Raw genomic sequence first — 12350 nt, 5'->3', positions numbered from 1 at the left:
GTGAACCTGCAAGGCAGTGGTTTTCATTTAACGTGAATGGTGCTTAATGAAACAGTGTTTCGGGTACTTCTCCGACAAATACAACCCAGAATTCCGCTCTAGCATGGCAAGCGATGCAAGCATTAGCAAATGATACGATAAATGCGAGAAACTGACGCTCAGTGTTGTCATGTAAATGACCGACAGCTTCAGGATCACTTCAGATGTTTTAAATTAGCAAAATGTTGATTTTAGGCTATTTGAGTTTATTTTGTTTTCATTCGCATGTAATAAAAAGTGCCTTTTGATGAGTAAACTCGAAAAAATGCATGAAATTAGTAATTTTTGTCCAATTCGCAACTTCCAACACTAAATTATTTCGCTTATTGTTAAAGCATAGGCAGAGCTCAAATATGTATTCCGTATCTTTTTCAAGCAGAACTATCCACGACGGGTTCATTAGTGTAGCAGGCAGGAAATGCCTTGCGCTTCCGGTACCTACGGACTAACGAAATTTGAGTGAGACACGCAGTCGAGCGGAAGACAGCGGGTTTCAGTGATACAAAGGGTAATGGAGTAGTTTGGTGGAAACATGCTTGTAACGTCTAGTTGGACCCTGCGGCGTGAGACGGGAAGTGTGGTGAGATGCTTTGTAGTGGTGGAAGATTTGAGTACAAAGGAAATCAGCGTTTGCTCTTCACTCTCAGATAGTGTGTCACTGCACGGTTCGGAGTGGTAATTTCTGCAGTATTTTCGGAATTTTTGTGTGTGCTTTCTCTGTTGACATGCTAGGTTTGTTACTTTATAAAGCGAATGACATCCAACAGGGTTCCATTAACCCATCCAAATAATGGCTCTGAGCACTATGGGACTTAACTGCAGAGGTCATCAGTCCCCTAGAACTTAGAACTACTTAAACCTAACTAACCTAAGGACATCACACACATCCATGTCCGAGGCAGGATTCGAACCTGCGACCGTAGCGGTCGCGCGGTTCCAGACTGTAACGCCTAGAACCGCTCGGCCACCGCGGCCGGCTAACCCATCCAAATATTAGGGCGTTTAAGTTCTTCACATTCCCACACAATGAGCTTCTTTCAAAATTTTCTGAGACAGATTTTTTGTCATATGTTTCATATGTTGTGTCTTTTGTAGCACGTGCTTTAAGAAAAAATGTTATGTGCCATGGTGGCTTAACTATAGTGCATGATGCTTATCCAGATCATTATTTGTATCATAGCCGACAGCTTAGAAATCATTCTGTCCTTCCTCCTTGTTTTCCGGAGAAGACCTGAGCTTGTATTATTCGTTGCTCTTTCTTCCTGTTCTTGCCGTCGATTCCATGAACTTATTACTTCTTGTCAGATGCCACTGTCACTAGCAGTGCTACATTGAGACTTCCCTTTCTTCACAGCATGCAAAATAGCTTATCTCACGGCGATCGATTGTTCGTTGTGTTTTGGCATGCTTCTAATTGTCGCTACCAATAAACTGTCTGAATGGCTAAGTAACAATAGTTAATGACTACCGTATTACCAACGCAAATTACAAAATACTTTTGAGCTAAAGAAGTATATGCTTACATTGTTATTATGTGAACTTCCTTGTTTATTAAATATGTAACCACAACGACATGAAGCTCTTGATGGAGTACACAGTTACATGTGACAGCAAGCAAACAGTACTGACGACATAACACCGTAATAACAAATTACTTTTGAGCTCTACTGTAGTCTGAATTGCGCGCACACACACACACACACACACACACACACACACGTAGCTTACGAAATAAACAATATGATCGATAGCAGCAAAAACCATATAATTCAGTAATAACAGACACGGTACCAACTATTAGCCACTATAACCGCCATCATTACGGTCTGTGAGGAGGTAGATTTTTAGTGTCAAGCATGTGTTGCACCTCTTCCTGTGTAACTCGGACTGTTCAGGATAGCTCTTTTCTGGACACCGGTTCCGTAAGTGCATTACTACGTGGACTGACTACTCAGAGGTGATGCTCCAAAACTCAAATTACAAAGGTTCACGTATCAGTCTGTTTTTTCTTCCCTTAACTATAATTTTAATGACACTTTATGTGACTGTTGTTTGAAATGCTTTGTTCAATTGTATCTTACTTTCAATTACTGCATGTAATATTTCACATCCCCTTTATATAATGTATGTGTTTTGTGTGTCTGCAAGGTTTTATCTATATTTAGACTTTCTGTCACACTGCAAATTGATTTTCTCGAGAAGAAGACAAATTATTTGTTATAACATTGCTTTTGTTGCAGTATGATAAGTAAATTTGAACTTTGCACGGGACGGAATTTACTCTGCAATTCCAAACACTATCCCGGATACAATGAGAGAACAATGACTTAAGGATACGCCAAACTAATAGTCCAGAAAACATTGCGTGATATCTCTGAGAAATTAACATTTTCTCTGTTGATGTAACGAATAGTAGAGAGAATGTATAACGTTCAACTCGACACGCTCAATAGGTCATAGGTCAGTGGGTTACTGCACCAAGACAGAAGCGTTCGATTCTCGGTGCAGCGTACACTATTCACCAGTCACTAACCGCGTAGTAACTGGATGGGAAGAACAGATATGCTTCTCGAAAAGGCGACTGGCGTATAGAAAACATTTTTTGTAACACAGTTCAGTCATGAACTAATCATCTGTTTGCACCGAAGAGCACACAGTGATCACCTCTTAAGTCAGAATGAAATTGGAATTCCGCTGCAAAACCGAAACCAGCATTCGTCTCAGTTTACGCTCATGTCCTCCCGCCACATGTTAAGTTGGAGCTTCCCACAATAACGTTTTCCACTATATTGTTAAATTAATTTACTTCAATTTCTACCAATGAAATCTCGTTTTACGAACAAATGTTGGCTATTGAAGATCAAAATTGTCTCACAGAGACGAAATATGCGAGATTATCTCCAATCAAACAGCATATTTGCAGAATAAGGGCATAACCCTATGGACGACACAGTAATAATCACCCCTGGCATAGAGAAACGATGATGAAAGGTAACAGGCGTATACCATATTTCTATATTTCCTGAAATCATTTGACACGGTGTCCGTAGCAGGCTATTAGCTACGAGTGCCCCAAGGAAGTGTGATAAGACCGCTGTTTTTCTCTATATACTTAAATTATTTGGCGGAAAAGATGGGCAGCAATTTGCGGTTGTTTGCTGGCGATGCTGTGATGTACGTTAAGGTGTCGAAGTTGACTGTAGGAGGACACAAGATGACTTAGACCAAATTTCTTGAACGTGTGGTGAATGTCAGATAGCTCTAAGTGTAGGTAACTGTAAGTTAATGCGGATAACTAAGAAAAACAAACCCGTGAGGTTCCAATACACCATTAGTAGTGTCCTGATTGACAGAGTCACTTCGTTTAAATATTTGGGCGTAACGTTGCAAAGCGACATGAAATGGAACGAGCATGTGATAATTGTGATAGGTTCAAAAGGTTCAAATGGCTCTAAGCACTATGGGACTTAATAGCTTAGGTCATCAGTCCCCTAAACTTGGAACTACTTAAACCTAACTAACCTAAGGACATCACTCACATCCATGCCCGAGGCAGGATTGGAACCTGCGACGCAGCAGCCTCGTGGTTCCTGAATGAAGTACCTAGAACCGTTCGGGCACCGCGGTCGGCACTGTGGTAGGGAAGGGGAATGGTCGACTACGGTTTATTGGAATAATTTTAGGAAAGACTGATTCGCCTGTTTAGCAGACTGGTGCGACCTATTCCTGATTACTGTTTGAGTGTTTGTGATCCGTTCCAGGTCAGACTAAAAGAAGACATCTAAACAATTCAGAGGCGGACTGCTAGATTTGTTACCAGTAGGTTCGAACAACACGTAAGTGTTTCGGAGATGCTTGGGGAACTCAAATGGGAATCCCTGGAGAGAATGCGACTTGCTTGTCAAGAAACACTACTGAGAAAATTTAGAGAACCGGCATTTGAAGCTGACTGTAAAGTGATCCTTCTGCCACCAACATACATTGCGCGTAAGGACCAAGATGAGGAGATGCGAGAAATTAAGGCTCATAACGAGGCACATCGACAGTCTTTTTCCTCTCGCTCCATTTGCGAGTGGAACAGGAAAGGAAATGACTAGTACTGGTACAAGGTACCGTCCGCCACACACCGTAAGACTGCTTGCGGAGAATCTGTGTAGATGTCGATGTAGATGTAGATGAACCAGACTGATTATTCTATCTGTTATGTAGCCATCGATTTATTTAGTCAGTCGTGCCACACATTGGATAAGCAGTTTTTAATGGCCTATTCCAGTGACTCTTTAGATAGATATTTGGCGTTCAAATTAACGGCTGATTCTTTGTTACTAAACCAAATATGGAAACTTAAAGGTGACAGCAGCAGTTTCTACGTATAAAGAGATGAGGTGGACTAGCTGTAAGAATGTTGCCCACATAGACTATCATTTTTCATTTACCACAAATTAACGACGTTAAGCGACATATAACGACTTTCATGTTTGATCAGTTAAAGAACCAAAACTGTAGACACACAAATAAAACAAATTTTTGTAACTTGAATCTTTTTCGTAATAAATTACTTCTGATTAAATAATTCTTCTGTACTTGTGATCTCAAGTCTCTGTTTCTTGGTCTTGGTGTTGGAGAGTCACAGTTTTTGCGATGGAAGGCTGAATAATACTCGGGTTTACGAATTATTACATCTTCAGGTAGCTGATGGTAGTTTCTGCAGTCATGGACATGTGCCTTCCGCAAAGAAGGTGCTACACGCGAATGTCGAATGGTGAGCGGCCTTTGATGGTTCAGAAAATCTGGACTTAGAACCTTTTCGTACAAAAGTACACTCTTAGCCGCGTTAAGAGTGTCCGTGTCCGAAGTTCAGAGCCGTGACTGAAGCAGAAGTGTTCAACCATAAACCTCGAACACAAATGCTGTCACAAAAATCTAAGGCAGAAGTGACATGCTAAACAGCCTGTATGTGCCCTTGCATATCGCCAGAGAAGATGACAATCAACGTATGTTATCATAGAACAGATAATTTGTCTTTCATAGGCTAGTCACTATACAGGGCTATTACAAATGATTGAAGCGATTTCATAAATTCACTGTAACTCCATTCATTGACATATCGTCACGACACACTACCGATACGTAGAAAAACTCAAAGTTTTGTTCGGCTGAAGCCGCACTTCAGGTTTCTGCCGCCAGAGCGCTCGAGAGCGCAGTGAGACAAAATGGCGACAGGAGCCGAGAAAGCGTATGTCGTGCTTGAAATGCACTCACATCAGTCAGTCATAACAGTGCAACGACACTTCAGGACGAGGTTCAACAAAGATCCATCAACTGCTAACTCCATTCGGCGATAAATGGAAATGTCGTGTGGCTAGGGCCTCCCGTCGGGTAGACCGTTCGCCTGGTGCAGGTCTTTCGATTTGACGCCACTTCGGCGACCTGCACGTCGATGGGGATGAAATGATGATGATTAGGACAACACAACACCCAGTCCCTGAGGTACGCGCAGTTTAAAGCTTATGGATGCCACTGTAAGGGCAAATCAACGGGTCGGCCTGCAGTGAGCGAAGAAACGGTTGAACGCGTGCGGGCAAGTTTCACGCGTAGCCCGCGGAAGTCGGCGAATAAAGCAAGCAGGGAGCTAAACGTACCACAGCCGACAGTTTGGAAAATCTTACGGAAAAGGCTAAAGCAGAAGCCTTACCGTTTACAATTGCTAAAAGCCCTGACACCCGATGACAAAGTCAAACGCTTTGAATTTTCGGCGCGGTTGCAACAGCTCATGGAAGAGGATGCGTTCAGTGCGAAACTTGTTTTCAGTGATGGAGCAACATTTTTTCTTAAAGGTGAAGTGAACAGACACAATGTGCGATTCTGGGCGGTAGAGAATCCTCACGCATTCGTGCACCAAATTCGCAATTCACCAAAAGTTAACGTGCTTTGTGCAATCTGACGGTTTAAAGTTTACTGCCCCTTTTTCTTCTGCGAAAAAAGCGTTACAGGACACGTGTATCTGGACATGCCGGAAAATTGGCTCATGCCACAACTGGAGACCGACAGCGCCGACTTCATCTTTCAACAGGATGGTGCTCCACCGCACTTCCATCATGATGTTCGGCATTTCTTAAACAGGAGATTGGAAAACCGATGGATCGGTCGTGGTGGAGATCATGATCAGCAATTCATGTCATGGCCTCCACGCTCTCCCGACTTAACCCCATGCGATTTCTTTCTGTGGGGTTATGTGAAAGATTCAGTGTTTAAACCTCCTCTACCAAGAAACGTGCCAGAACTGCGAGCTCGCATCAACAATGCTTTCGAACTCATTGATGGGGACATGCTGCGCTGAGTGTGGGAGGAACTTGATTATCGGCTTGATGTCTGCCGAATCACTAAAGGGGCACATATCGAACATTTGTGAATGCCTAAAAAAACTTTTTGAGTTTTTGTATGTGTATGCAAAGCATTGTGAAAATATCTCAAATAATAAAGCTATTGTAGAGCTGTGAAATCGCTTCAATCATTTGTAATAACCCTGTAATTATTTATTTAAACTTGCCATCGCATTAGTCGGTATGCATTCTGCTTCTCTTCACATTCACCCAAAAAAGAAAAGAATGTTTCCTAAAAGCAACTCAGATACACTATTTCACCAATATGATGTCCAGCATTAGAGAACTTTCACATAGGCAGTGACTTCATGACATTTACAACAGCGTGCCTTCCATCTGCAGTTTGGTCCGACTAACATAATTTTTTGTATATAGACTGAAGCAGCGACTGAAAATTTGCACCAGGGCCAGTAATCGAACCTGGGTCTCCCTGTTAGTAAGCAGGTGCGTTAGCCACCTAGGCACAACAGTTCACACAACTGCTCAGATTACCGTGGGACACCTCGTTCCTGATCCAAATTCTCACTGCTGCCCCAATCTACCTGAAATTCTCGTTTACTCACGAACAGAATTGCCGAGAAAATCAGTTTTTACGAGGCTAGTAAAGTCTCTGAAACTGGGTCACTTCATTTGTATAAGAATCTGCACCTATGTTTCAGGCTGGATCCCCTGTTTACGATCTATGTTGACGTGCTATTCCAGAACATGGGCCGTGCGGGGTACCGCGCGGTGTTGGGCATCTTGTCACGGTCCGGCCGGCTGCCCCCGTCGAAGGTTCGAGTCCTCCCTCGGGCATGGGTGTGTGTGTGTGTGTGTGTGTGTGTGTGTGTGTGTGTGTGTGTGTGTGTGTGTGTGTGTGTGTGTGTGTGTCCCCTTATCGTAAGTTAGTTTAAGTCAGATTAACTAGCTTAGGGACCGATATGACCTCAGTAGTTTGATGCCATAAGACCTTACCACAGATTTCAATTTCCAGAACAGGGAGAGCGTCGGCAATTCTGTTCATGTGTAAGGGGGAACTTAAAGTACCCTGGGGCGGCAGTGAATTTTGGATCGAAGGAGGGAGGCTAGCTAGGATAATCCGTACAACTGTGTGAAGAGCTATACCAAGATGGCTTCGTGGCTGACGCACCTGCCATAGTAATCAAGAGACCCTGGTTCAATTCCTGGCGTGGGTGCAAATTTTCACTCGCTGCTTTAGTCTGTATATAAAAAATCATATCATATGATACCAGTAAAGTGTCTGAAATTGTGTTATTTCATTTGTATCCGCCGAATATAGTCCGTAACCTGTCTTCATTAGTGACGTAAGGGTCGAGTCTTATTCATCGTGTACTCTTGGGGCTATTTAAGTGGACAATCTATCATAGTGTAGCAATACAAGACTTTCTATCTTTTAGAACTCGTAAAGCAAATGCATTATGAGAAGAGCCTGTTAGGAGGGCTGAGAAGAATATAGGATTCAATAGACGAGAAGAATATAACCTAGTTACATGAATAGTGTTCGACCGTGGCGGCAAGCGGCTGCTTTTTGTGGCTGAGAGTACATTAGTTGTGGCTTTGAATAGTGCAGTGAATGCATAGTAAACATGGATGAAACGAGCTATTCCACGAACTATACACGCCTCGCTCTCAAAACAAAAGCAGTGCGCCACATTGCAGCGCATAGCTCAGTCCGAACTGGTACGCAGTGCCCCGCTAGTCGCAGCTGCGCTGCAACATATTTTGCCACTTTGCAAGTAAACAAAGCAGGTAGCTTGAATAATAACGGAGTTCCGCTCCACAGTGTTGTAGCTGGTGTATGCTCAGCTAAAAGCAAGCAGTAGTTTGCCGAACGTCACTGACTCTGCATTGCACTGCAGGTAATAAATAGAACTGGGTTCATTATGGACATCAGTGAAAATTCACACAACAGTCTCTCTCTTCTTTCCAATGCTCCATAATGTAGATTGTCACAATCCCTATCCAGCGAACAACATGGAGCAATGAAACTTCCTGCTTGATTAAAGCTGTGTGTTGGACCGGGACTCGAACCCGGAACCTTGTCTGCAGCGGGTGTTACCGATTGAGTTATCCAGCCACGATCCTATACACACTCGCACCGTTACTTCCGCATTCGTGCAAATGCTTCACTACAGTTAATGCGTCTAGCTCTCAAAATTCGCTTTTGCTATCATCGGTCGGGTGTTTCGTAGCAATTGTCAGTTATTCATTACCAGGAGTCAGTTGGTCGATATATGTTGTCAAGCAGTGTATTTTCATTTTCATTTCTTCAGTGAACCGTTTCGACAGAGTCTAGCTGTCGTCTTCGGATCTTCTGAAAATAATGTTACGGTGTACAAATCGCACAAACATGACGAGAGCACAGTCCACTTAGAAATCATGTGGAACTTATATAGCTATGTATTCCATTTAAAGCTGATGTCTGAGACGACCACGAATATTGCACTCGTCGTCGCGGGGAAGCAGACAGTCTCCGAATACAGTTTTGAGGAATTTCTTGCAATTTCTGAAACACCTGCTGTGTTAGTTCGTAAAGTTTGAAGGCCGGGGGCTGGCGTGAAATCAAAAGTCTTCTCACCCCCTTGACAGACGTGTTCTATGGGTTCTATAAACCAGAGGCCGGGCATGTCAGTTGGAGATCCGGGGATCCATCAAGCCGCTTATGGTGTGAACGACATCGTAAGATCTTGAATTATCTTACTGGAACGTACAATTCGGTACGCTAGTTATTTCAGCTATTATTTGTCTCTTCATTAGAGCCAGTAGGCCAGTTCTGTGCTCTTCTCGACCTATAGTCGTTCCGGCAGCACTTCTGCACACTGTTATCCTTGGTCCATCTTGTACCACTCATTCTGCAGCCGCCGCGCTACAACTAATTGCCTCTGTAATCTGTCGCTATGATGCATAAATCTCGTGCCGACGATTCGAACTGCCCCCAGATTCGAAGATGGTGATGAAGTTAACATGTAAGTCCTCTGCACATGCTGCGTTGTGAGCTCCCACTCAACCGTTTCAGTAACGTTAACGCACACCCAACTGACATCATGTACACACTTAATTTTTCAACTTTAGGTGTGGCTCTTATCTCCACTGAAGACACAGATAACAAGCTTGAAGAAAGCTGGTATTTTAATCGATAGAGCTCACAAATATGGAAAAACTGGAGTATCAGTTTGATAGCATTTATTGTGTAACATTTGCTATTTCCCTCTATTACACTGAAGCGCCAAAGAAACTGGTATAGACATGCAAACGGGCAGAGTACGGCGCTGCGGTCGGCAACGCCTATATAAGACACCAAGTCTATGGCGCAATTATTAGATCGGGTACTGCTGCTAAAATGGCAGATTATCAAGATTTAAGTGAGTTTGAAAGTGATGTTATAGTCGGCGTACGAGCGACGGGTCACAGCAACTCCGAGGTAGCGATGACGTGGGGATTTTCCCGTACGACCATTTCACGAGTGTAACGTGAATATAAGGACTACTGTAAAACATCAAATATCCGACATCGCTGCTGGCGGAAAAATATCCTGCAAGAACGGGACCAACGGCGACTGAAGAGAATTGTTCATCGTGACAGAAGTGCTACCCTTCCGCGCAAATTGCTGCAGATTTCTATGCTGGGCCATCAACAAGTGTCAGCGTGCGAGTCATTCAAAGAAACATCATCGATACGGGCTTTCGAAGCCGAAGGCCCCACTCGTGTACGCTTGATTACTGCACGACACAAACCTTTACGCCTCGCATGGGCCAGTCAACACCGACATTGGTATGTTGATGACTGGAAACAAGTTGCCTGGTCCGACGAGTCTCGTTTCGTTGTATCGAGTGGATGGACGTGTACTGGTATGGAGGCATTCTCATGAATCCATGCACCCTGCATGTCAGCAAGGGACTGTTCAAGCTGGTGGAGGATCTGTAATGGTGTGGGGCGTATGCAGTTTGAGTGATAAGGGACCCTTGATAGGTCTAGAAACAACTGACAGCTGGCATGTACGTGAGCATCCTGTCTGATCACCGGCATCTATTCATGTCTATTGTGGATTCCATCGGACTTGGGAAATTCCAGCAGGACAATGCGACATCCTACACGTCTATAATTCCTACAGCGTGGCTCAGCGAACACAGTCTTCTGAGTTTAAAAACTTCCGCTGACCCCAAACTCCCCAGACATGAACATTTTTGAGCATATCTGGGATGCCTTGCAACGTGCTGTTCAGAAGAGATGTCCACCCCCTCGTACTCTTACGGATTTACGGATAGCCTTGCAGGATTCGTGCTGTCAATTCCCTTCAGCACTCCTTCGAACGTTAGTGGAGTGCATGCCATGTCGTGTTGCAGCGCTTTTGTGTGCTCGTGGCGGCCCTCCACGATTTTAGGCAGGTGTAGCAATTTCTTTGGCTCTTCATTGTATTTCGTAAACGCGATATGAATCACTGTAGGCCAAAATAAATGATCTCGCAACCTAATTTTGTAAGCATTTTTCAAGCTCTTTTCCATCACCGTAGACTCACTACATTTTCTTTTTTAACAAGACTTTGTACGTCGCACAGCTTTCAGGTACAATTCGAGTAGTGTGTCGTATACAGTTAATCGTGCGTTTGGACTTGATTAGACATATCATACGAATTCTGAGAGCAAGGCCGTGTTTCATCGGTCGTAACGTATGACACTCTTTCGTTGCCAGTCGGAATGCTACACTCAGCCTATGCCTTTGCAGTATTCTCTCTTTACTTCTACACGAGGGCAGAGTCAGTGTGGTATTTCAGACTGCCTTTCACTTCCCTGACCACCAGAGTTCTTTTCTGCATGCTGGTATCAAACGCTGATGTACACTCACTCTTAGTGCAGCTACTTTTCTTCAACACATGCTTCGATGCTTCAGGTGATCCAGTTGGGTCTCCACATGACTGTCATCAGAGACAGATCGTAGTCTATAAGGCAGCCTGTGTAAGACAATGGAGAAGTTTTCATGAATCAAGACCACCGCGAAAATTAAAAGCTGATGGCAGCAGTCTACACAACAGGTTAATTTCGAATTACTAATAATGGCCAGCGAATGGGGAAGACGACGGCGAAGTCTCCTGCTAGTAAACACCAGAATATTCAACGGAATGATGTGGGAAAACCGTACACAATAAAAGTGAAGTACCTTCATCAGGTATCAGTCCTGAGCTCTTATACAAGAACGGTAACTCTTAACGCCAGTCGTTAGAGTAAGCAGCTGCAACATCGAGCACTGTTAAGTTGGTTTCTGGTATTCCTTCAGAGAACAAAGTTAGACCTAGACCCTATATGAAGAAACAAAGATAGAACTCGTGAACGTGGAGTTGAAATTACGCATTTTATCACTGATCGACTCAATTTTGTGCAGAAGCTTTATGAAAATGTGAGTTCAAGAGCAGCACACTCACTTTTGTGAGTGTTGGAAGAGGAAGTGCACCCCGACGATAAAAAGTATCTCTGTAACGTCTTCGTTGAAGCGATGTAGCCGTTTCTTATGCACAAATGCTTGTTGACGACCAGACTATCATCGGCGAACTTAGGTAGTGTGATATCAATGGAGTAATTCATAGCTTACTAAATACTGCCAATCGAGGAACTTGTGTGACTTAAAAACCCATCGTTTTCTGATATGAATGGCTCATGATGATCAGTACTGGGGATGGGATAATTGGGAGAGTAGAGAGGCACAAAAAAATATACTTTATGTCTGGATTGTTGTATCAAATTTAAATCAAGGAATTGTGATAATGTAATGCGTTAGCATATAATACGAAACTAGTAGGCAACTGTACGAACCATGCATCAATATTTGTCATGTGAAACGACAGCAAATTATTATGTATCCTCTTCAGTTCTTCTCCTAAAGACTTGCGATTGAAACAAATCGATTCCTTTCACGACCGTTTCCTCAAATCTTTAT

The sequence above is a fragment of the Schistocerca piceifrons genome, chromosome 3, assembly GCF_021461385.2.
Source record: "Schistocerca piceifrons isolate TAMUIC-IGC-003096 chromosome 3, iqSchPice1.1, whole genome shotgun sequence".
Lineage (NCBI taxonomy): Eukaryota > Metazoa > Arthropoda > Insecta > Orthoptera > Acrididae > Schistocerca > Schistocerca piceifrons.
Note: the sequence above shows the minus strand (reverse complement) of the source record.